At 36.0% G+C, this 25,196-nt stretch overlaps 1 long non-coding RNA gene across 1 annotated transcript in view; it reads left to right on the top strand.

The window, feature by feature from the left end:
• LOC141571901 (uncharacterized) overlaps window positions 1-25,196 on the top strand; it is a 196,287-nt gene that overhangs the window by 65,069 nt on the left and 106,022 nt on the right. The window contains exon 2 of the long non-coding RNA XR_012496949.2: window positions 19,368-19,489. This is a non-coding gene — a long non-coding RNA (uncharacterized LOC141571901). The remainder of the gene's footprint in view (window positions 1-19,367; window positions 19,490-25,196) is intronic.

The following is a 25,196-nucleotide window of genomic DNA, read 5'->3' as shown; positions in this document are numbered from 1 at the left end:
CCAAAGGTCATTCCGCAGTGAAAGCATACTTTTCAGCAAGCTGGCAGGTTCATGGGCAGTTCACTGCTGACCACCTCAAGGACAACGGAGGCCCGACGGTGGTTCTAGCCAGACAGCGGCGTACTTAAGGCCTAATTTTTTAAAAAACTTGATGTCCTAATAGGTTCTGGTATCTACGGCTGAGAAGTATCAATGGCTTATTCTTCCAGTAGGAGTTTACTTTGTTTCCTTCACTTCTCCATATCTGGTTATTTTTATTCGACACACAGTAAAACACATCCCTGAATGGAGAGAGCATACTAATGGATCAAAGGTGTTCCAAGGGCATTGCCACCAATATGTCAACAGTGGAATTTACCTGGCTCAAGGGACCCAACAGTCATTAAACAGGGTAGCAGTCGGAGGCGCCAATGAGCTCTACAGTGTTATAGTTAACCTTGACCTTGATAGGGTGGGTGCACCTCCTGCTGGTCAATAAATGAGGTAAATTTAATGGCAGCCTTTGAGGTGAACCAATATTTTATTCCTTGGCCAAGCCTGAAAATGTGGCTGGCCAGAGGGAGCAGAGGGTGATATTTAGGAGTGTGGAGAGGCAGGCAAAATGCTCGTAAAGGACTTGGAAAATGCTTATAAACGTGGTTGAAAAGAGACAAGGCACTGGAAACAAAAGCAGATTTTCCAAACCAAATCTCTGAGATGCAATTATATTTTTTTTCTGAAGACAGGCTCTGGTTGAACTGTGTGGTACAACTGCTAACAGCCTTTGCCAGAACGAGTCAAGTAAACATGGCAAAGAAATGTTTTGTCCTTTAGGGAATATTGACTTTTTTCTTTCCTGTGACTGGTACTTTTTTTTTTTTAAACCCTACCTGGAAACAGTTATAGTTGTTATAATGATATCAAAGTAAATGCAGAGAAATGAATTAGCCCCGTAAGTACTTAGCATATGGTGTTGTCGACATAGTCAACATAACAGAATAAAAGTTTTGTGAGGTTTTCCCTTTCACTTGACATTGTGTTTGCTTAATTTTTTTGGATAGTCATAATTTTTGGCATTTGAATTTAAAATATTGTATCTGCTTTTTACACTAAATCAAAAACAATTTTTTACTAAGTTACAATAGTGTTTTAAAGTGAAAGGAACAGAATATAATTGTAAACAAAAGTAGTAGGATTGACATGATTAGGGCAAATATAATCTAATTGCTATCTTAAATGCAAATTACTATGATTGAAGGCAGAATCTGATCTAATAACTCATAGTACTTAAAATTACATTTACCTGTTATTTCATAACAAAAAATCATTTTCTTTATCTTTTCATCTAACTGACTTTTGATTTTCAGAGTTTTCTCTGTAAATGATTTTGAAATTGAAGGAAGGGTATGGAAAAAGGCTCAGTAAACTTTTAGTGTTTACTTATCACCTCAACATACATTTAGGAAAAGTCAGGGTATATGTAATTTAGAATTACTAGAAATACTTAAATACTTCTTCTAAATACCTAAATATTTCTACTAAATACCTAAATACTTCGTATTTATCAGTCTATTTTCTCACAATAATGAAAGTACAACTCTTTGACATTTCATAAATCCTTCAACTTGAAACAGGCTAGGAGTTTATAGTGTTTATGCCAATTAAAGCATCTGATTAATGCCTCTTTTTGAAAGATATCAGCGTGCTCACATAAGCCTCTAAAAGAAATATGTTAAAAGCTATAATGCAACAACAATAAGTGTTTGGATTGCCTTTTTTCCCCTTTTAAATAGCAGTGTGGCCTCTACCCCGCAGGTTCCCATGGATACCATTCTTATCCTCAAGGGCCTCATGGTGACGCAAGCGTAACAGCTGTAGACACCACCAGGGGGTGCCAAAGGACAGCACCTGTTTGCATAATAGGCTAAAGGGCACTACACAAAGAGTAGAAGAGAATTACCCAAAGCGATAAAATTAGTACTCGGATCAACTTTAGGCCATGGTGGAGTGTCTTCTTGTGTTAATAGATTCGTGCAAAGGATCTTCAATAACTAGAGATGGACGGAACCATTGCAATCATCTGGCAAACCTCCTTGTTTTATACACAAGTCTATCGAAAGACTCCATTGGTGAATTGTTGCAGAACTGGGACGAGTACTGGGACCAGAACTGAGGTCTCCAGACTTTTCCATCAGTTTCTTCCACTCCACCATGCTATCTCTTCACAGTGAAAATGCTGCAAGGGGAGTTCATACATTGCGTTTGACCTAGCTCTGTTGTCCTTTTCAACACTTTGGTGGCTGGAAAACCATCTCCTTCCATGAACTCTAGATTTTAATGACTAGATATTTAGAATTTGCCTCCTTACTACCTCCTTAGAGATTCTTATGGAAGAGAAGAGGATTCACTTTGAGGACTTTGTGTTCTACTTAAGGAAACCACATAGGGAAACTACTTAGGAAAATTAACCTATTGGAGTGTGTTCTAATTCTTCACTTTTTATCTCTATTTTTTCCATTGAGCACCAGCTGCAGGATCTTTCTTATTTCTATTGTCAGGACCCTGTTGGCCTCTTGTCAAAACTAACAGAATCTCTCCTGCCAAAAAATACATTAGGAACTAATATTTTAAAATACATGAAAATGTCTGTATTACAATGCATGCTAAAAACCCATTTTTAACTGATACAGATCCAAAGTCTTCACGTAAAACCTATGTTGCTGCTTTGTGATAGAACCTCCACCTTCTCCATAAACAACCAACTTCAGGCCCACATTATGGATCTGGGTGAAAAGCCCAGTGCACAGCATAAATTAGAATTAGAATCATAACTGAAACCTTTTAGAGGGCCTATCGATTTTAATATGCTTGGTCCATAGAGGCGGCTTCAATGAGTCCACTTCCTCCTAATTTGACAGCTGCTTTGTTATGGTCAGAGCTTGGACTAACGAGGTTACAGCTGTCAGGGTTAATCAACAGATCCAAATATGACCAAGGAATTGGGTAACTGGTTTCAGTAAATTGGTGCAAATGTACAGATTGGGTGGGCAGTATTTACAAGGGTAACTGAAAACAAACTTTCATAAACTGAGCCAAGCATGATCTCACTAGTTCTCAGCTAGACTTTGGGGAGATAAGACACAAATTACAGAAACAGGAGATGAAATACAAAAGCATTCATCGCTCTGAACTACCCATGAATAGCTTGTTTCTATCCAGCATATTTTCCCTCTTAAGCTAGTATCTAATTTAATTCCAATACTTGAACCTGGTCATTCCCTAAAAAAGTTCTCAGACTGTCTTGATGATTCAGCTTGGGATTTGTGCATTGTTTACCCTTGCCGTGGGACTTTATGTAAGAGCTACGCCCCCCCCCCCCCGCCCATCTGTGCACTTATGAGAGCATCCAAAGTGAGTGCCACGATGGCTGCACGTCCATTTTGTTATGAAAACATCATTCTATTAATATAAATACAGACTGCATTTGCCAGGGCTAACTAGAACAGGTGCAAAGTCTTTAGATGCTTGCTTGCACTGAGCAATGAAGAGAGTAGACAAACAGTTTTCTGTGGTGGCGCTACTGGTGTCGATGTAACATTCATCTCTGTTGCATTCCTTGATGGTCATGGAAGGTAGCCCGGGAAACTCAATCCGACTAGCTGGTAGGGTCGAAAGGGAGGAAGGAGGAAGAGAAAGATAGCGATGACATGGTCTCTAGGATTCTGTTTATGCAAATACTCTCCTCTTGATCTGGGGCTCACATGGGTTATGTACAGAGTGCATTCTGTCAAATCTCCTGCTGTGAGTTAGGGGATGCTGCCAACAAAAATATTCTGCTGATTCTGAATTTAGAAAACAGCGTAAAGACTCCTAATGTTTCTGGTCTTCCTTCCTTCCTTTCTTTCTTTTTTTTCTTTCTTTCTCTTTTTTTTTTTTTTTTTAAATCTTATCTATGTGACTGTCACTGTGTTTTCCATGGTTTCAAATTCACTTTGTAGTTTTCCATGCAGGAGAAAGTCATTGCTGAAAGGCACAGCTGGGTTCCTATCCCTATCTTCAGAATTATCTCAAGATTTCACTTCATCTTATGGAGTGAAGGCATTAAATGCATGTGCTCTTTGTGGATAAGTCTTCATAAATAAACAATAAACACTCTATAGTTGTGGATCTTCATACTTTTGGGGAGCCCATGCTCAGAAGTGAGTTCTTGAGGGCATGAGTATGTCACATACACACATGCACATGCATATATGTGCATACGTACATATGTGCACACACTCATATGTAGTAGTTTTGGATTAATTGTTGCCGATTCTATTATGGTGGTCTCGTCTACGGTGATAGGCAGAATTCTAATGGCTCCCAGGATTCCTGTCCCCTGGGGTACGCGTCCTGTGTAATCTTCTCTCCTTGAATGTGAGACCTGTGAATGTGATATTGTTTCCGAGATTACCTTGTGTTATATGGCAGACATGAAGGAATTTCAAAGATATCATTCAGGTCCCTAATCAATTTACTTTGAATTAATTAAAAGGGAGCTTATTCTGAGTGGTGTGACCCAGTTAAGGGAGCCCTTTAAAAGAGAATCTGGGGCCCTCTCTGAGGTCAGAGAAATTCTCCTGCTGGTTTTGAAGAAGGCAGTTGCTATGTTGTGAGACGGTCCATGAGAGGGCCACATGACAGGAACTACCGAGACTTCTAGGTGTTGAGACAGGCCCCGAGCTGACATCCAGAAAGAAAACAGGGACCTCAGTCCTACAATAGCAAGGAACTGAATTCAGTTACAACCATGTGAGCTTAGAAGAGGCCCCTGAACCCTAGATGGGATCGCAGCCCTGGCTGAAGCCTTGATTTCAGCCTGGTGAGACCTTGCGCAGGGAACTTGGTTAAGCTAAAAAACGATAAATGGGTATCACTTTAAGCCACAAAAGTTGTGCTAATTTGTTGCACAGCAATAGAAAACGAATAAACCGTGTTCAGTACAAATTGTATCTAGGCTTTGAATATCAGCAGGACTGGCATTCTCAAGAAAGGGAAAAGTGTCCCCACATTGTGCACACCACAAATTACCTGTTATAAAGAACATCAAATTATAAATGATGGCAGTGGTTGTTACAGTCTTCTTGTTAAACATCTCATTTTCTTCTCTGCCTTGGGGTTAGTAGCTACTCTTTCATTTATCAAAAGGGATAGGCGTTTGTTTGAATTCTGATTTAAGGCTTCAAAACACAACATCATAATCAAGATGCATTATGTTTTTGTTACGGGATTAAGTAATTATTCATGAGGTTTCCTAGCTTTTCCTCTGTGCTACCTTCTAAAGAGGAGTCTGGCTTGTCACCAGACTAATCTGTGGGTTTTGTCATGAAGAATCAGAAGGAAAGGGAAAGGAAAAGATGACAGGAAGCACAAATGCCGGGGCTGGGTATTTGGTTTGGGGGGAATATGTCCTGGCAGGGACCTTCCTGACCATGGAAGCAGGGATCCCATATCCCAGTGCTGAGAGCATTGCCTGGCATGTAGGAGGTGTTAATAACTATTTAGAAATAAAGACATAGATGGCAGGCAAAAGTGGGATTTTGAAGAGGCATTCTCAGCTCTACAAATCGCCTTCATGGTATTAAAAATCGAAGTAAATGACTGAGTGTTTTTTTAAATGACTTTCATGAACTGGACTCTGTTCTTTGGACTATAATACCACGTAAAGTCTGGGCCACTGGGATCAAAGATTTGTAAACATACATGGGTCACACATCTTAAGTGCTTACGATATTCCAGGGACTGGGTCCTTATGACGACTGTAACATGTAAGATGCAGGTCCTGCCTTAGTGCTTCTGCTATCATGGGAGATCATACCAGGAGATCCATCTTCCTCTGGTGTTGGTAAGGTCAGCAGCAGAAGGGCAAACTCAGACACACCCAGACTTGCAGAAAGGCTCCTCCACCCATACCATGGATAGAATGGCGCAGTAGGCCGGCTGTCCATTCACGCCCAACTTGTCGGTCTGAGCAGAAGTGAAACATAAGAACCACCCAATTTTCTATTTACTGCAGTGAATCATTGATATCCTCAGCCTTGATTTTATCTCATGATTTGTACAAATCCAATCGAATTATTAGTATTCTGAATCACATACAGAAATGTAATGCTTTAAAGGTAAAGGACAATGCCCCGTTTCCATCTGAAGTGATTCTTTTAAATAAAGCACCTACATACAAAACTTGGGTAGGGACATAGGAAAGGGGAAAGCTGCTCATTCTTTTTTAGATTAAATGTTAGCAAACTATAGTCTGTGAGCCAAACACAGCCATTCCCCTGGTTTTGTAAATAAACTTTCATTGGAACACAGCCGAATTCATTTGGTAATGCTTATGGGTTTTTTGTTTGTTTGTTTGTTTTGTGCTACAGTGGCAGAGGTAAGTAGTTGAAACAGAGGCTGCCTGACAAAGCCTAAAGTAGTTCTCCTCATTCCTGCATAGAAAAAGTTTGCTGAGACCTATTTCAGAAAGGCTTCCCTTATTTATTAGTTATCCTGGGGAAAAAAAATTTCTATGGCAGTAGAGTTTGGTTATTTAGGAAGAGTTAGGAAAATGAAATGTTTATAAGGATCAATTTGAACAATATCTAGCCCTGAAAACAATAATTAACAGTAACTGTGTTCTTATTAATCAAGCTAAGTGTTTTGCAAACATTGCCCTATTTTATCCCATAATAACTTTATCAGGTCCTATTATTCCCATTTTACAGGTAAAAAAAAAACAAACACAAAAAACCTGAAGCTGAGTTGGGACAAGGAACTGTCAAAAGACAGTTGCTTCCTGTTGCATCTGGGATAAACCCATGTATCCATGTCTATCTTGATCCGGAGCCTAGAACCTAAATATCACACTATAATAACGTATCAAGATAATACATATTGGTATATCCTACACAAGACAATTAGAAGAGAAAAAAATCATTCTATTTTGGGCCAAATGCATATTTTGGGGTTGGAAATATATAGTACTAAGAAGAGTGAATGAAACATGAACTTAGGAAGACAATTTTTCAGTGTGGTTTACCTGAAACCTCTGATTTTTATTTCTTGTCTTTGTGGAACAAGAACCATTCATTAATCCAACAAATGTTAACTGAGTATTTACTGTGGCTAGGTACCTGATGGCCATGGAAGACCACCCTTTCCTCCAGATGGAATGATGTTTACTCACATACACTTTTCTTTTCACTCTCGGGACAGAGGAAGATAATGCTTGCCAAACTGACACAATTCTTAGGCAAGAACTTCTGGTTACAAAGGGGGATAACTTTCCAAGTCTACTTTAACAAGAATCACATGTCAAGGGGTCTCTAGGTAACCTAGGATGTCAATAAGAAGCCCTCAGTAAATGCTAGTAGAATAGAATTGAATAGAAGTGGTTTGCCTGTGAATAACACCAGGCTTTTATTACTAAGGTTTGGAAAAAAGCCTCTAAAGGCGATGAAAATTGGGGATTAGGGAATATCAATAATAATTCTTTTTTGTTTTTTTTGTTTTTTGCATTAAAAGGTTGCAACTGCTTCCTAAAAGTTTGTTTAGAGCAGTAGTTCTCAACTGGGGGGTGATTTTGCCTCCCAGGGAATATTTGAAAATATCTGCAGACATTGTCACAACCCCAGGGGAGAGTGCTAATGGCATCTAGTGATTAGAGGCCAGGGATGACACTCAACATCCTACAACGCACAGGACAGCCCACAGTGAAGAATTAGATCACCTAAAATGTTAATAGTGCAAAGGTTAAGAAATTCTAGCTTAGGGGTTTTATTAGCTTTTGAGGGCAGTAGAGAACTTATCCAATTCAGATAGTCACATGGGCAAACGTAGAGAGCAAGTCTTATTTGTTCAAGAAGAAACTTATACAACAGCAGAATCTAGCCCATATGTTTTTAACTACTACTGTGTTTCCCTGAAAATAAGACCTAGCCAGACAATCAGCTCTAATGCATCTTTTGGAGCAAAAATTAATATAAGACCCAGTCTTATATTATATTATATTATATTATATTATATTATATTATATTATATTATATTATACCGGTCTTATAGTAAAATAAGACTGGGTCTTATATTAATTTTTGCTCCAAAAGATGCATTGGAGCTGATTGTCTGGCTAGGTCTTATTTTGGGGGAAACACGGTACTGATTATTTGTAGGTATAGAATGAATTTTCAGATCCAACTATTTTTTTTTTTTTTTAATATCCTGGAACTTATCATTAACTTTTATATGAGTTTCCTAGAGCTGTCATAACAAAGCACTACACACTGGGGGGCTCAAACAATAGAAATTTATTGTCTCACAGTTCTGGAGGCTAACACTCCAAGATCATGGTGTCAACAGGGTCAGTTCTCTTTGAGGGTCATGAAGGAGAATCTGTTTTATGCCTCCTACCTGGCTTCTGGTGGTTTGCTGCCAGTCTTTGGTTTATGCAGCGTCATCCTGATCCCTACCTTCATTGTTACATGGTGTTTTCTCTATGTCTCTGTGCCCAATTTTCCCCATTATAAGGACATGTTGGATTAGAGGTCATCTTAATAATCTCCTTTTAACTTGATTACCTCTTGATTAGACTATCTCCAAATGAGGCCACATCTGAGGCACTGGGTGTTAGAATGTCAATATATATATATATAATCAGTCAGTTCAGATAGTCATATGGGCAAAAATATATATATATATATATACTTATCCAGTTCAGATAGTATTAGGACTGGGTTTTATATTAATTTTTGCTCCAAAAGACGCATTAGAGCTGATTGTCTGGCTAGGTCTTATTTTCGGGGAAACACAGTAGTAGTTAAAAACATATGGGCTAGATTCTGCTGTTGTATTAGTTTCTTCTTGAGCAAATAAGACTTGCTCTCTACGTTTGCCCATGTGACTATCTAAACTGGATAAGTATATATATATATATTTTTATATATATATATATATATATAAGTATATATATATATATATTTTTTTTTTTTTGACCATGTGACTATCTGAACTGACTGATTATATATATATATATATATATATATATATATAGACATTCTAACACCCAGTGCCTCAGATGTGGCCTCATTTGGAGATAGTCTAATCAAGAGGTAATCAAGTTAAAAGGAGATCATTAAGATGAGCTCTAATCCAGTTTTTGCCCATGTGACTATCTGAACTGGATAAGTATATATATATATATATATATATATATATATATATATATATATATATATATTTGCCCATGTGACTATCTGAACTGGATAAATATATATATATATATATTTTTTTATTTTGTGTGTGTGTGTGTGTGTGGGGGAACAGGGGACACAATTCAACTTGTACAGCAACACTGGCCAATAATGTTTTAGAAATGGCCAGTTCAGTAGTTATGCGTTTTCACAGTGTACTGAACATCCACTTTCCTTTTAAGAATCTAGAAAGGCAGACGCTTCGAAGAGACCTAGTCGGAAAGATTCAAATGAACTTTCATTATAAAATGATAAAATTGATATGAAACAGGTTTAGCTTTCAATTCACTCATGGCACCATTGTCTGACACAATAAGTGAGCCTTAAACTCTTTGTGAGCCTTCAGCAAGGTCTACTACCGAAGTCATAAAACAGATAAGTTTGCTTGCAGAAAAGCGGCATTTGTCCTGAAACTGAATATGACCAACTTAATTTGTGCTTAAAGGGAGACTGAGTTGGGCAGACTTGCTTACATTATTGCCTGTTCACGTTTCTAAATGGTCTCCCTGCAGCTTGTGGCCACCTTTGGTGGTCAGTGAAGTACTTAAACAAAAGAGCCCAATGTGCTCGCTGCAATCCTGCCACCCTAAAGCGACCAGCCAAAATTACCTGTGACCTTTCCCAGGCGTGTGAGCAGAAAACCCTTCTCGAAAGAGGGAGCGATAAAGAAATTTGGACTTTACTCTTTCATGGGTTTGCTCATAGGAATGTTTATTGGCGAGACACTAAGAATAAACCCAGTTATTGAAGAGGGAGCTGGGAAGTTGACAAGCATGGCTAAACCCAGCAGAGAAATTTGATGAGGAAATTAGATGCTGTGTAGATGGTGTGTAGTGATTAGTCTTCTGAAAGCCAGGATTATTATATAAGTAAGAGGGGGCAGGGCAGCTTATTGTGTCGGACAGACTCCATTTATACAAGTATTCTTCCAGTTGATTCTAACCATAGTGCTGCATTTGTTTATACATTTCTTGCAAACCCTTTTCCTTTTATGAGATGAAACACCAAAGTAGCAGCATTTTCCCTTCAAAACTAGATCTCAATAAGAGGAATTAGGATTAATAAAAATGTGCAGCTAAAATCTCATCCTGAAACAGGTTTCTTTTAATGAAGGCAATGTACTTTAAACTTTGTATGTTCATTAATGCTTGGGTTTGAGTGCACCGATAGCAATAAAGAATCTTGGCCCTATAATCACATAACACAGAGGAAAAGAGGTGAGTCAAAACCCTGATCAAGTGAGCAGTTTAAAGTCTTATTCAGTGACTTCTATCCCAAACTGGCTCTTTTGCAACCTCCAATCTCACATAATCATTTGTTCTGAAATGCTTTTCTAATTATGCTTTCACTCAATTGATCAAATGAGGTAATATGTATTGGGCTAACTTAGCACAGTACCTGGCACATAATAAGTGCTCAATAAAGTAGATTATCCTCTCCTCATTTTAATTCCCACCTTCACCCCACTACCATTTTCATAGCCACACACCAAAGGCAAAAACAGTGTAAAAACACGAATTTCAGCTGTCCACACGGTGTGATTGCTGGTATTTTCCTCAGCACCCTCTGCATTGTCATATGTAGCCAGACCAGCTGCAGATTAAATGGCTTGCTTAAACTGTGGTAAACAAATTTTATGTGTGGATTTCTTTGACAGCCATTATGACCCTTTTGTGGGAAAAACTCAACCTTAGCAAGCTAAAAATTCAAGTGACTTCAAATGTGGTCCATGTTTCAGATTGTACAGACCAATTTTTTCTGTCTGAAGTTGCTAAATGCAGGGAGAAAGCATTTGCCTGTCTAATGTCAAGCATGCAACTAACAAAAACTACATTTTGGGATGTTTTCTAAAACCATGTCATCCTTGATTTTTTTTTTAAATTTAAATAATGCATTTCATCTGGCCTTATAGTTACTGCTTTAAATGAATTATTGCAGGTTGTTTGCTTAGATAATATATCCACCAAGTCACTCAAAAGAGAAAGAATATAGATTAGTAATACATTAATTTTCTGGAGCTTAATTAGTTAATAAGTACAATCCATTCTTGTCACAAACAAGACATGCAACAGAAACTTCTCCAAGTCTCTCTGTTGAAATTGCCCAGGAACTTCACTGGGTAGAAGATGTCATCAACTTAATAAATGGATTTTCCGCCTATTTCCTAAATGTAACCCAATATTTTATATATACAGTGAGAAATGAGGCACAAACAAAAAAACTCCAAGAAATTATTTACTAATGCTGATGTGTTATGTAAATGAAGTTAGGGTATTTAATATAGAGTATTCTTGATGTGTGCTCTATACATTTTATGAATGCATGCCTTTTGCAATGAAATAGCACTCAAATTGCACATATTGCAAAAGTTCTTTGCATATCTTTAGTCGCTTATTCCTTGCAACAATCTAATGGGCAAGAAATATTTGTACTCCCATTTTACAAATTAGAAAACTGAGGCCCAGAGGGCTTAAATAATTTTCTCAAAATCACAAGCTAGTAAGTGGCAGAGCTCACGTTCAAAGCCAGGCAGTTTGGCTCCAGTTCTTGTGTTCTGAAACACCATATTACTTCTTAATGGAGAGAGAGAGAGAGAGAGAGACAGAGAGAGAGACAGAGAGAGAGAGAGAGACTCATGATGGAAGAAAATTCTCAGAAGAACAATCTCAAATCAACTATCTAAGCTTTCACTTTAAGAAACTAGGAATAAAAGAGTATAATGAAATAAAGAGTATAGTGTACCCAAGAAGAATAAAATAATTAAAAGTAAATATCAGAAATCAATGAAATGGGGGAAAAAAACAATAGAGAAAAGCAATAGACCAGCTTTCACGCAAAACTAGACAAAAGAGAATTTGGGTCTATATGCATTGTATTCAACTAATTGATTTTATTTTTAATTCATAAAGCAAAACAAATATTTTTAGGATCTTAATATTAACCCTTTACTAAACCATCATATCTAGTCACTGTATTTATAAACTACTTAGAAGTTTATATTATAAGCTTGAGAGCATTTCTTGTGTAGTCCAACAATTTTACATTTAAATAAAAAAGCATGTGTTTTGAATATGCATAAGCATTTTCATTCTTCATTTCACACTGGTTTCACATATTGTTGAATTAATTGTTTTGGGCATGAAAATCATCAGTTTTTTCTGAAGTGATCATCCTGCCTCACAAAATGCGGAAGAAGTACAGTGCCATTGAATTAGTCACGAATGCTTGCTTTGTTTTTCTTGCAAAGTCTGCCAAACCAAAAGTGTTTCAGGGGTTTATTTTACCTTTAAATGGAAGGACCAATTCCTTGGAGGGAAATTATATTTTGCACATTACAGCTTAAAATTATATTTATTTTATTTTATTTTTGCAGCAGAGGTATTGTGACAAAACAGTTTTTTTTTCTTTGCAGTCATTATTTGCCAAGAGAGCCTTAAAAATGTTGCTCATTTTCCTTTCTGAAGACTCTGCTATTTCAAGTATGTTTTCTCTCTCCATTTTTTGCCAGCTGTGCAAATTTTTATAAAACAGCTTCAATATGAATCTTTTATGACTGTTCTTCAGTCATCTGAGTTATACTAAGCACGAAAGGCATAAGAGATATCCACTTTGGATACTGGCTCAGAGAGAGAGCAGCATGCAAGCCACACAAAAGAAACTGGATCCTCTAACAGCTAATTAAAAAAGCATTACTTTCCACCAGGGCTGACCTCCAGCCATATAAAGGATAAAGATGGCTGTCTGTCAATCATGTTTACCTAACAAATTCTGGCACGGGATCATGATGAATGGACAGATCTAAAAAGGGATGATATTGCTCAGAACTCCTTGGTACTCTTAATACCACCTTTAAAGAGGCAGAAGACCTCATCAGTAATTCAAAACCCCTGCCTCAGTGCTAGGGATACACCAGGGCTAAATTTGCCGAGGACGGCAAATACTAGATACAAGAAGGCAGGAGGAACATGTTTTCACATCCGCCAGGATTTTGATGTAAGCGTACTTAAGATATCATAATGAGTTCATGTACTCTAATGTTTTTATTCAGACATTTTAAAACCTATTTCATTACTTGACGGTAAACCAAAGACATAACAGTAGTCTGTTTTTGTTCTTCCCTGGAGTTATCTCAAAACTAACTGGCAGGAAGGAATCCCTGAAGTCATTTAGTCCATCTCCCTGTTTCCAGGCAGGTCAGCAATATCTCTCTCTCCCTCAGTCATAAAAATACTAGGAGAAGGAGAGTTCATGATTTACTTTGCTATTCCACTATCATGATGGTAGGTTGTTACAGCCAAGACATTTCTCTTAAGTCTACACTAAATTCTACCATTTTTAAAGCAGCATTTCATTCTGCTCTTCATTAAAATAAAGCAAAAACAAAAGAAAATAAAAGCAAGTCTTTACTATCAGCCATAAACTATCTCTTCACAACTTTCCACTATGGGATCAACCTGGTAAAAGTTATGATTATCTCCACAGGCTTTCTGGTCTTTGTGTTTCAGCACAGTGTTTATTACCTAAGGTCTGTCTTTGTCATTCTTGCTGAGTTTACGTTGTTTGCTTTGATACTGATTTTGGACCACAACAAGGAAAACGGTGATTTTTTTTTTTTTCTCATTAGCTAATAGTGATAATGAAAATAACAATAATACTACTAATAAAGCACAGTTCCTGGAGAATAGGAAATATAATTTGACTGGCTATTTGGATGATATTTACCTGTATTTTTTAGCTTCACATACTATATCCTGAGATGGTACGATGGCAAAGAACAATCTGACTGTGTTGGTAGGACATCCTCAGGTTCTTACTTCTTCAAGTCCTCTTTATTTTGGGATTTATTTTAATGCATTTTGCTAAGTCAGGTTGAGACTGTGATCTATCATATCTCTATTCTTTACCATCTTTGTGCAGAGTATTTATTATTTTTTATTTCTCCCTTGAATCAGGTGAAGTAAGATGTGAAAGTATCTTATTTTGGCTTTATCCCAATTAAATATTATAATTTTTTTTTTATTCTTTGACCATGCTCTGTCTGTAATAGGAGCATCTTCATTTTCTACATTTCCTTAGTATGCACATACAGCTTTTGTAATACACTTATAATTGTTTTCTAATTACTTAATGTAAGTTAGTCTTGTCTTTTCAAAGGAAAGAGGTAGTAGGAAGTTATGTAACCTCTCAGTGCCTCAATTTATCACAAGTAGAACCAGGCACAATAACAGTACTTTCTCATAGGATATTTATGAAGATTACAAGGATTGATGCAGTGCTTAGAACTATTCCTAATATTATACATCATAAGCAGTGAGCTAACCATCCATTTAATGTTGTAGCAATATTAATCAAAAATCCAAGGAACCAATAAAAATACAGAATTCTTTAAAGATAATTTCTGTGTTTTTACTCAGTTGTATCTGTCATATGTGCTCCTCTTTTTCTCCCCTTCTGGCTGATATTCTCCCACAAGCAGTTTTCCTTGGTCAGGCATCCTCTCAGGTATATGCTCCTTCATCATTTACAAAGCTACATTATCTCAATTATTTCAATGCATTTATAGGGTATACTTATATAATTGCCTTTCAGAATCAACTCATCATACTTATTTTCTTTTTCTGATTTGTTAAATTTGCAGTTCTATGAAGAACATTATCAGGCTAATTTGGTTTATTGGTCTCACTCATCATATTAAAATTTTACTTAATCCAATGATTTTGATCCTCATAAATAGATTTTGGGTGATGAGTTTTAATATATTTCCAACTTTTGTCTATAATTTAAATGGTAATGATTATTCCATGTCCATTCTCCTTTAACTGGAGAATACATCAGTGCCAACCTTTGGTCTTTTTCTAATTGCTATTAAAAGATTAAGTTATAATTACCTAAATATTCTAGTTGATGAGATTATAGCTTTTTAATTTTTGCATGTCTACAAACCCATTATTTTAGTGTACAAGGAAATGAAACAAGGAAATGGGGGACTTCTACTTAGTAATATAAATTCAGTGTTATCCTGGGACTGTGTGTGTGTTTGAGATTTCCTTGCCATTCCTAAGAAGGGAAAAAGACTTTAGATAATTTATGATATATTAACGATGCCTAGTTGAAACACATCTGTAACTTGCAATGTTTAATAGTAGTGAGAAAGCTTAATTTGCCCTCTCTTTTTTTATAATCCATGTTATAAAAAGAAAAAAAGGAATATTTGAGTTTAGAGAAAGTGAAACACTAAGCAGGGAATATTATGTGGCTCCTTCTTTTTATTTGCTTTCCATGAGTTTTACCCTAAAAGTCCTCTAAATGTCTGTCTTCATAACAGCTTTTGGCACTGTTATTTTTGGGTGACCTAATAAAGAATGCAACACAAGAAATAAGTATAAGGGCTTTGGGCCCTGTGGACAAATATCTGCAATCAATCATGAAATTTACAACAGATACTAAAAGGAGAAGTGATTTTACAGAGAAAGGATCTAGAATGGCATAATGTCATCATAGGAAAAGACTCTAAATGGCATTCAATTCCAATGTACTCCAGAGGGGCAACTGATATTTCATAAATCATCTACATTAAAATATTATGTTGAAGGGTTATAAAAATTGAGGCATCAACGCATGTAATTTAAAGTGCTTGGCTTTAAAACTAAGTCACTCCCTTGAGACTGATAAGAAATATAGCTATCTCCTATGCAAAGCTTCATCATAGAACTTGTTTAATCTCAGAATTACCATAGTAGAAGAAATTTTGAAGTGTTCTATCAATGACTTGTAAACTTAAAATTCCAGTGAGTTACTTCTCTTACCACGCCAATCCTGCATACTATGAGCATCCAACACCATTTTGAAGTGATTGGGTCAAAGAGTGGAACAGTTGTCCAGGTTGAACTTTCAAGGAAGGAAAATACAGTATGGTAGAAAGTGAGCTGGATATCAGACAACCAATGAGTTGGACATTTTGACATCTATAATGCTTTATATAAAAATATTAAGTGAATACTTCAAATGAGGCATCAAGACAATCAATGTCACAATTCAAATAGAGCTATAAGACTTTGAAGCAACATTTCCCTTTTTAGTTTCATGGAGAATTCTAAACATTTAAAGAAGTAAGTAGAAGTATAAAATGAATCCCTAGTATTGAACACTTGGCTTCAACATATGACCAGTAGTGTTTCATCTCTATTCTCACTTCCTCTATTAGTGTATTACTTTGAAATAAATTCCAGACATCATATTACTTCATCTATAAATACCTTGGTAGATACCACTAATAGATAAAGATTCTGCAATGTTTAACATAGCCACAATATTATCCTTCTAAAAGAATTCACTGTATTTCCTTAATATTGTCAACTAATATTTACATTTTCCTGATTCCTTGTAACTATTTTTTTATAGATATAGCATGTTTGAATTAGGATCCAAACAAAGTCCATGAATCATGTTTAGTTGATGTGTCTCTTCAGTCTGTTTTAATTTATACGTTTTTCCTTCTTCTTACTTTTTCCCCTTGTAATTATTTGTTGAAAAAACAGGGATGTTTGTCCTATGGTTTCCCATATTCTGGATTTTGTTGATTACATTCCTACTTAATAAGTTTCACTGTTCTCCTGTAAACTGACAATAAGGTTTAAATGCTTGAATAACACCACATTTTCAAAGAAGATGGCCCCAAACTAATCCTCTTAACCCTTCACTCACAAAGAGAGTAGAAAGAATAAGGGTTAGAAATCGGAGCGGATGTTTGAAGGGAGGAGTTGGTATGTTTTGAGTTCTTTTTCACCTCAAATCAAGAGAAAGGGCTTTAGTGAAACCACTCTGAGAGCTGCATTTAGTCAGTATTTGGATTCTGCCTAAAAAACATCTAAAAGGTTGGTAATGGAAGGACTAGCTTCTTTGATGTGGAGCCAAGGAGAGCTGACTGTTGAGATTTGCACTCCTGAAGTTTCTCAGTCTAGAGGATGTGTGAGATTATTTTATGGACCATAAGTGGGAAAGAGTGGCATGGGATTAGTTAAGATTCTAACAAGAAGACTACTAGAAGGAAGACACTGGATACTTACGGAAAGAAGCAGCAGCAAGAGACTGACCAAAGTACAGATGGATTTGCCCTTGATAATAGAACTTGAAAGAGACATCTGAAGCCACGGATGTGCTGTGGTTTTTTAGGGATAGTTCTCCCAAGAACTGATGAAAGTTCCTAGTAGCGAGAGTCAGATCCTACTTTCTGCCTTTTTCACTGTCCAGTTGGGAGGAGCGTCTTGATCAGAGAGGCAGAGTTGATGATGCCTTGTGATTGGAGCACATGGGAAGAAAGACAGAAATTATCAGAAATGGCCTCAATTCTTGCTTAAATGTTTTCAATACAATCCCAAATCATGATGATATTTGACCTTAATATTTATTCTTTGGTGTACCCCACCCAAATCTAGAATGTAACCTCCATTATAGACAGGAACACTTGCCTGTATCATCAGCAGTAATTACAACAGTGCATGGCATGAAGAGTTGCTCAAGAAATATTTGTTAACTAACTTACTACTACTTTATCTATCTTTATATGTGGTTTAAGTCTTAAATATTGGTATCACTTTAGTAGTGTTTGCAAAATTTATTTAATAACTATTAAATTGATCTCTTTTTCTATCTTTGGAAGGAAAGAATATACATGTTCTTCAGTCATTTTTTTTTTAAATTTAATCTTATCAAAGATCTAAGTTATCGTCTTTCAATTTCAGAAATTGAAAAGAACAAAATCAAGCTTCTTATTTTATAAATGAAAAAGCTCAGAGAGGATAAATGTCTTATCCAAAGACATAGGAAATCCAGTAGAATATAGTTTTTCCATAAATGAGCTATTTACCATTTCTCTCATTTGTATTAAATTTGCTCTGTTAATTCTATTGTAAGCTTATTGTTGATGCATTAATTTATACTTCTACCTAAACTTCTACAGCATCTATGCAAGTACTGGGCACAAGTGTCCCCTTCAAACAATATAGGTTGATTAATTGAGTTATTGGAATATCAGCATGCCACTAAAACAATATCAAGAAAAATACAAAGTATTATAAAAATTGTGATATTAATATTATCTAAGTGCTTCCTTCCAACATTTAAATATCATTACAATAATTACTTTAAGTAAAATTACATTTTATATTCAGAACTGCATTTACATGAGTGTGTAAAGACAAATTATATGAGAAAACATTTACCCAGAGTTTCTTTTGCTACTTGAGCTATGGTTTGCCCATTTGAATAAATAAAGGAAAATAAAAGACAACTAATTTGGACAAATTTTTAAAGGGGTATAAAACAGATAAAGGTCTACATCATTCTCTTTACCAAGGATGCATTTAAGGTAATAGAAAGAGCATCAGTCTCAGAGTTGAGTGGTAGACTTAGTGTCTCATGAAGCAGCTGTGTGCTATTGGCCTTCCTGCAACTGTATGAGCTTTCATTTTCTCATCCCTACTATTTCTTTGCAGAGTTCAGTGGGTAAAATAAGATAATAAAAGTAGAAGCATTTTTGAAATGATAAGTGTATTCATAGAAGATTCTACTGGTGCTTATGTAGACGTCTTCATGCTTAGCAATAGGAAAACAAAGCTCGTGCTTCAGCAACCATCCACTATTTAGAATCATAGGTGTCAGGCGAAAGGGCAGTGACAGTCCCTATGTGTCTTAACTGTCTTTCACACAGGTTTCCTAAAGTTGAAATGTATCCCACTGGTGGTACCTGCAGTGACCTCAGATGATACCTCAGTGGACATTTTAAGTTATGTGCTTATTTCAATGTATTTTAGAAAAAAACAAAGCAACGAGACATCAAACCTTTAATATGATGGATATTGTTTTCAACAATATTATTTAAGCAAGAAGTCATGGTTTTAATATAAAAAATTAAGACAATACATAAATACAGTGAATTAATGATATATTTTAAATGACTAAACTTTGGGAAATACTTTTCTACACCCATCTGTGAAGAATAGTGGTCACGTGGCTTCTGTTCTTGAAACCCAGAGATGGAAAATTCACTGCTGGACCAGCAAACTTACTCTGTCTTTGGAAACCTCTGAACATCTCAATATCTTGCTCTTGTTTGTGCAGAACCCAATTCGTTGTGGCATCCAACATTTGATGTGAGTTTTGCGAAGCAAGGACACCCAGACAAGTCGAATTGCTTTTATTCACCACAGTCATTTTTCGTCTACCCCACCACCCACCTAAAGGTCAGTAAAAAGAGCAGCAGAGTTGGGCTTTAATAATACAGATTATTTCAGTTTTCTGAATCTTTACAGACTTTTTAAGATATTTTGATTTTGGCCAATTTTATGTGGACTAATAATTTCCTTTTCAGCTTTAAAAATTTTATAAACTTTGAGAGAAACTTGTTTATATTTTCTGAATTTTATGACACTTTATGAAAATTGTGGCTCTGTTAAAGTTTCGGGGTGAGGGGAGCGGAGAAAGGGTCATTCCAAATTTTAAAATACTTGTTTTCTGCAATATATTTTTACTCTGTTAAAATTACAGTTTGTTGTTTACTGAAGGCAAGAAAACTTGAGTATTCCAGCTGCTCATTTTCTAAACTTGGTTTACATTGCAACTTTTGTTTTCAAGCTATAATTCTGCTATCATTTCTTTGGGAGATGTCTATTATATTAGTAAAAAGAAGAGAGTTGATTTAACTTAAAATGCATCAGCATATTTTATTTCTGATTACTTCCTTGAACTGCGACTTCTGAGTTCTCATGAACAGAGACGCTTCTCATACTTTTTCATGTATGCAAAGGAACTAGAAAAGAATAATGCAAAGGAACGAAACCAGGGCATCAGATCCCTGAGAAATGCTGCTTTCTATAGCATTGTCTGATTGAGAGGAGTAGTTTGATCAGAGAGGCAGAGTTGATGTTCTATGACTAGAGCAAATGGAAAGAAAGATAAACTGCAAGAAATAGACTAAAGTAACCCCCCCCCCCCCCACACACACACACGTCAAATTCACCCAGACCCACAGCATCATTATAATTCTGCCAATCCATGGCAGTCCTGATGAAAGTGAGCTGACCAACTTCCCAAAGCAAGCTCTTAGGCCAGGAGGGACTTCTAATAACCTTTGATATCCTGTGAGTGTTTCCAATGGAAGTGAGTTTCTCATCTGGGAATATTATTTAAAAACAAGATCTTACTACCCTGAGAGGGGTTTCTACAAAACTTATGACTGCTACAGCAAGAAAGTCTATACTGCTACTGTCATAACTGAGGTGAACTTCTGTTTCATGCCAGAACCTCAGCGACAGTCTGGTTGGGGTGGTAGATGAATTGAGGCTAAAAAGGGATAATGGAGGAAGAAACTGACTTGGCTAAAGGGACTGGATCCCCAGAGTGACTAGGAAGTACTTAAATGCACGTGTTACAAAACAATAAGAGTGAACTTGGACTTGAGTCTGGCAGATACTAATGTTATAGGTTGGTGAATTTAATGTGTGGAGCAGATCAAGGGAATGGGTGGTGATATGTCATGTCGGTCTAGCAATGACACTGTAAATGTGGCAATAGTTGATTCATTTATAGTTCACCCTCACATACCACAGAAAGGTTGCATTTTCATGGCCTCTATTAGATATGACTTCTTTTCCTCCTACACTCCTTTTGGCTTAATCCATTACTACCACACAGTTTTTTTAGTGTTCTCTGAACTTCCCAAGTGTGCTGCCAACTCAGGGTATTTGCACTGGCTCTTCTCCGGATCACCATTAGCTTAACGATTGCCTTTGTGTGGATTAGAAAAAAGTGTCCCTTTCTCAAGGCTGTCCTGGGCCCCTTTCCTTTGCCTGGCACACTCTCAGACACACGCAATGTTGCTTCTGTCACCTCCTTCAGGTCTTTGCACAAGTTGTCATTTCAGTGATGCTTTCCCTGACCACCTTATTTTCAACTTACACTTTCCTTCATTTTTTTCGGCACACATTGTTTCTCTTCTTTCTTAATTTTTCCCATAACACATATCACCTTCTGATATGCTACATATTTCACTCATTTATTGTATTGGTCTTCCCATACTAGAATGTAATCCTCTCATGAGGGTGAGTATTTTTGTGTGTGTCTGTTTTATTCATGGCCGTATTCCAAGAAAAGAGCCTAGAACATATAAGTGCTCAAATATTTGTTAAATTTTCTTTTAAATACTACTTGTTATCTATCTTTCTTTGTTTCAAGATCATGCCTCTTAGCTGTTACCTTAATACTGAGGTTAATCCATAACTACAGTTTGTTCATGGACTCTACTCTTTCTAGAAACTTTCTCTAGGCTTCTCTTTAGATTTGCTTCTGCTTCTTACAACCTGAATCCCTTCATATGTCATAGCTTTAATTGCTATAGCAAACTAATTTCTATTACTAATTCCTATTGAAGCACTTTTAAACTTATTTTTTAATTTATCCTGCACATGACCACTGGTCAGCTTGTAAATCAACTTTCTTTGGATCCTACACTTAGACCCTTGGCTGTGGCTCAGGATTCAAAAGATGATTACCCAGAGCTATCTGTCTTCCCTCTTTTGAGTGAGGCAGATACCTAATATATCCAGGTGTTAAAATTTTTTATTTAGTTTTATAAGATGGAAATGTGATTTTAGTTGGATATCAAAGATTTTCAAAATGTGTTGATCTATATTACTTTCTCAACCTACTTCTAGTTAATTCTCTTTCCTTTTAAATGTCCCTTATCTCATGTAATGGCTAGCCAACCTGGCTAGAGATCTTAGTGTCTATAAATCATGACTATCACTTTGTCAATTCTATTTCTGAAACATCTCTTGAATGCGTGTCTTTCTCTGAATTCCCATGTACTAGTATGCTTCCTTAGTTAGATTTCTTTAGACCTAACTTCTCTCACTTCAGTGATATTACACACCCCTACCAGAATATCTTTTAAAAATACTAATACAACCAGGTTTTTTTTCTCTTTAGAATCCCTCCATGATCCTAACTAGTTCAGTAACATTAAGAAAAAGAAATAAAAAGTTAAAATATTTGAAAAAGAAGGAAAAGGTAGATAACATGATGATGCAAATATAATCTAGAGGTATCTGTAAATAATGTAATAGAATTAATAAGTAAACTTAACAAAGTTGCTAGATACTAGGTAAATGTATGAAAATCAATTATTTTAACCTACTAGCAATAAACAATGGGGAAAATTACAAAATAAAACAATTCCATTAATACTAGCACCAAAAATTAAGTATTTATGTTTAGTGGAAGATATATAAAATCTCTACACTGAAAATTACAAAACATATTAGTGGATGTTAAAGAAATGCTTATTAAACTAGCACCAAATAATTCTGTCTAGAAAATATTCTCCGGTCGCTTCTGGAGATGTTATATATACCTAAAGCAAAGTAGAAATGCAAAAATTGTTGTCAATTTACTTGGAAATACAAATGTGCTTTGCTCATCCTTACCAAAATAGATTCTTATTCTCTAGCAGGATTGCAAATAATTTTAAAAATATCTTAGTGACAGTTCACACATTAATTTTGCCTTCATGAATATTAAATGTATAGAGAAGTAGAATTAAAGGCCGAGCACATTTCTATACGTCGAATACATGTGTTTGCTGTGAAAGAAGAAGTATCAGATTCAAAGACTTATTTATATATTTGGTAGCATGCTTGCTTTTTCAATAGCTGTGATTTGAATATCTGAATAACTGCAGGTCTGTCATGTAATTTTCTAAAACAACAAAGTGTCAAATTTAAATTCAATTTTTAAAAGGTGCACGAAGCAAGATTTAGTTGTTGCATTTTCCTTGAATGGGGCCTTGTCAAGCACTTGGTTGGGTTCACCATTGCTGAAAGTTTGCCCTTGATTATGACTGCTCTGCACAAGTGTAGGAGAGCAGCCAGTTTCAACACATGATTCTTGGGGTTCATTTGGGGTTTTGATGGCAATGTGCAAAACTCATATATTTGTTGTTGGTTGAAAATCTTAATTGACATATTTCTAGATGTTGTCGGACTACATAAGTTATATCTGGAAATGAAATCATTGGTGCAAACATTTCCTATTTTGAACAAACTAATTAGGTCAAAATGACTAATTCCCAGTTGCAGAGTCATGAACACAAATTATGATTCATGGAAGTAGGCATGACTGCATATCCAGGGCTTGGTAACGCTTTATTTGTGTGCATTTAAGGAAGGCAGGCAGGGGCAGAAGTTCATTTGCTGCACCTGTTACAGAAAGTTGTGAAGGCAAGTAATAGTCTGGAATGATCTGCACATCATGCCCAGTGGCACTTCAAGAATGACCACATATGCCAGCCACACAGTGGTAACCCTGATTCTTCAGTCTTACCATGACTCACACGCAATTAGTACAGAACGGGAAGAAACTGAAGGGAGGGACTCAAAACCTCCACTGTAGTCAGAGTTACAAAACGAAGCTGTTGAGGTGGGGATAAAGAACATATTTTCCTCTCAGTTTTCTAACAAGTGGTAGGTTTGCATCTTTTGGTTTAAGAATAGTTGTGAAGTGTATACATTATTCTTATTAGTTATGCTTCTGAATTTGAATCAGGGGCTATCTGCATCCCACGCATTTTTTTTTAGAAAAGCATTGGTATTTTCTGGAAATTCAATGCCAAAGATTTAACAAACCCTCAGTTCCTAGTGTTTTGTAACTTTCATCTGCTCTTCCTGGTAAGAAACAAAACATAGGACAGACAAGCATTGCTTAGTGAAACTGCTATGTATGTGCTAGGTGAGGTCCACATGCTTAGTGCACACTGATGGAAGCACAGATGTTTCAAGTTATATCCCATTCCAGGGATGCAGTGGATATTGGTTTTGCATTGTAACTCAAATCTATATACTTATTTGATTTGGTTTTTAAAGAAACAATATAAGGATCTTCTTTCATTACAGAATGTGTTTGGAAAGTACAAAAGACTTCAGTAGTTTCATTCTATTCAGCTTAGATAAGTAGCCAAAAAATTCAGAAGCCCAATCCAAAATTATTCTTAGTTTTACTTGCCAAAAGATCAGATTAAATATCACATAAGAATAGGCTTTCTTGAAAGATTTCTGGTTCAGGACTTCCTGAGTTTGGCATGAAACAAGGACACCACAATACTACAAGTAGTTGACTCAGACTGGATTATGAGCAATACCTACGAGTCTAAAATAGAAATACTATTTGCATCTTCTATCTGAATAACTCATAAGGATTTATTTTTATCTATTTCTACAACAGCATCAGATTTAAATAACACTTTTCCTCCTAATGATTTTAATTTAGGAGTAACAACAAATATTTAATGGTTCAAATGTACTTTTACTTGCAGTTTGCCGAAATGCCATTTTTCGAAAAATAATTGTTTGTCCTAACGTAGAATACATATCCTTTAACCGCTTGATCATTACATTTCTCTTTCATGCTTCTGTGTGGTATAATTTTTGTGCTTTAAATAGTACACTATTAAGACATGTGGAGGATATTTTTGACTATATCATACCTATGGGTATTTGGTTTTCAAACATAATATGGTTTCTTAAAAGGTCTGGTATTGCAAAAACAAATTTAGAGTAAAATTACTCTTGTAACCATATCCCTGAAATGGTTAGAATTCTAGCTGTGGATAAATCCCAGTTCCTGTACCTCTCCCCCTTAGACCAGCCATCCCCAGTAATTAGACTGCCAGGCACTCGTGCTGGCAGCTCCTGCACTGATTTATAGGCTTTGGAATTAAGGATTTTTTAATGAAGGGTGGTTGCTGAGTGTTTCTTAATGCCTCCAAGTGCTACAAATACTATATATTTTACATATTTGGTGTTTATACATTTTAATCCACACCAGATATTTATATTCCTTTTTTCTGTACTTTTAAATCAATTATATTCTAATTACTTGCTTTAGGTTTTTTTTCTA

The sequence above is a fragment of the Rhinolophus sinicus genome, chromosome 2 (assembly GCF_057876585.1).
Source record: "Rhinolophus sinicus isolate RSI-liver-muscle chromosome 2, RSI-T2T, whole genome shotgun sequence".
In the NCBI taxonomy this organism is placed as follows: domain Eukaryota; kingdom Metazoa; phylum Chordata; class Mammalia; order Chiroptera; family Rhinolophidae; genus Rhinolophus; species Rhinolophus sinicus.
Note: the sequence above shows the minus strand (reverse complement) of the source record. Positions and strands in the feature narration are given on the sequence as shown.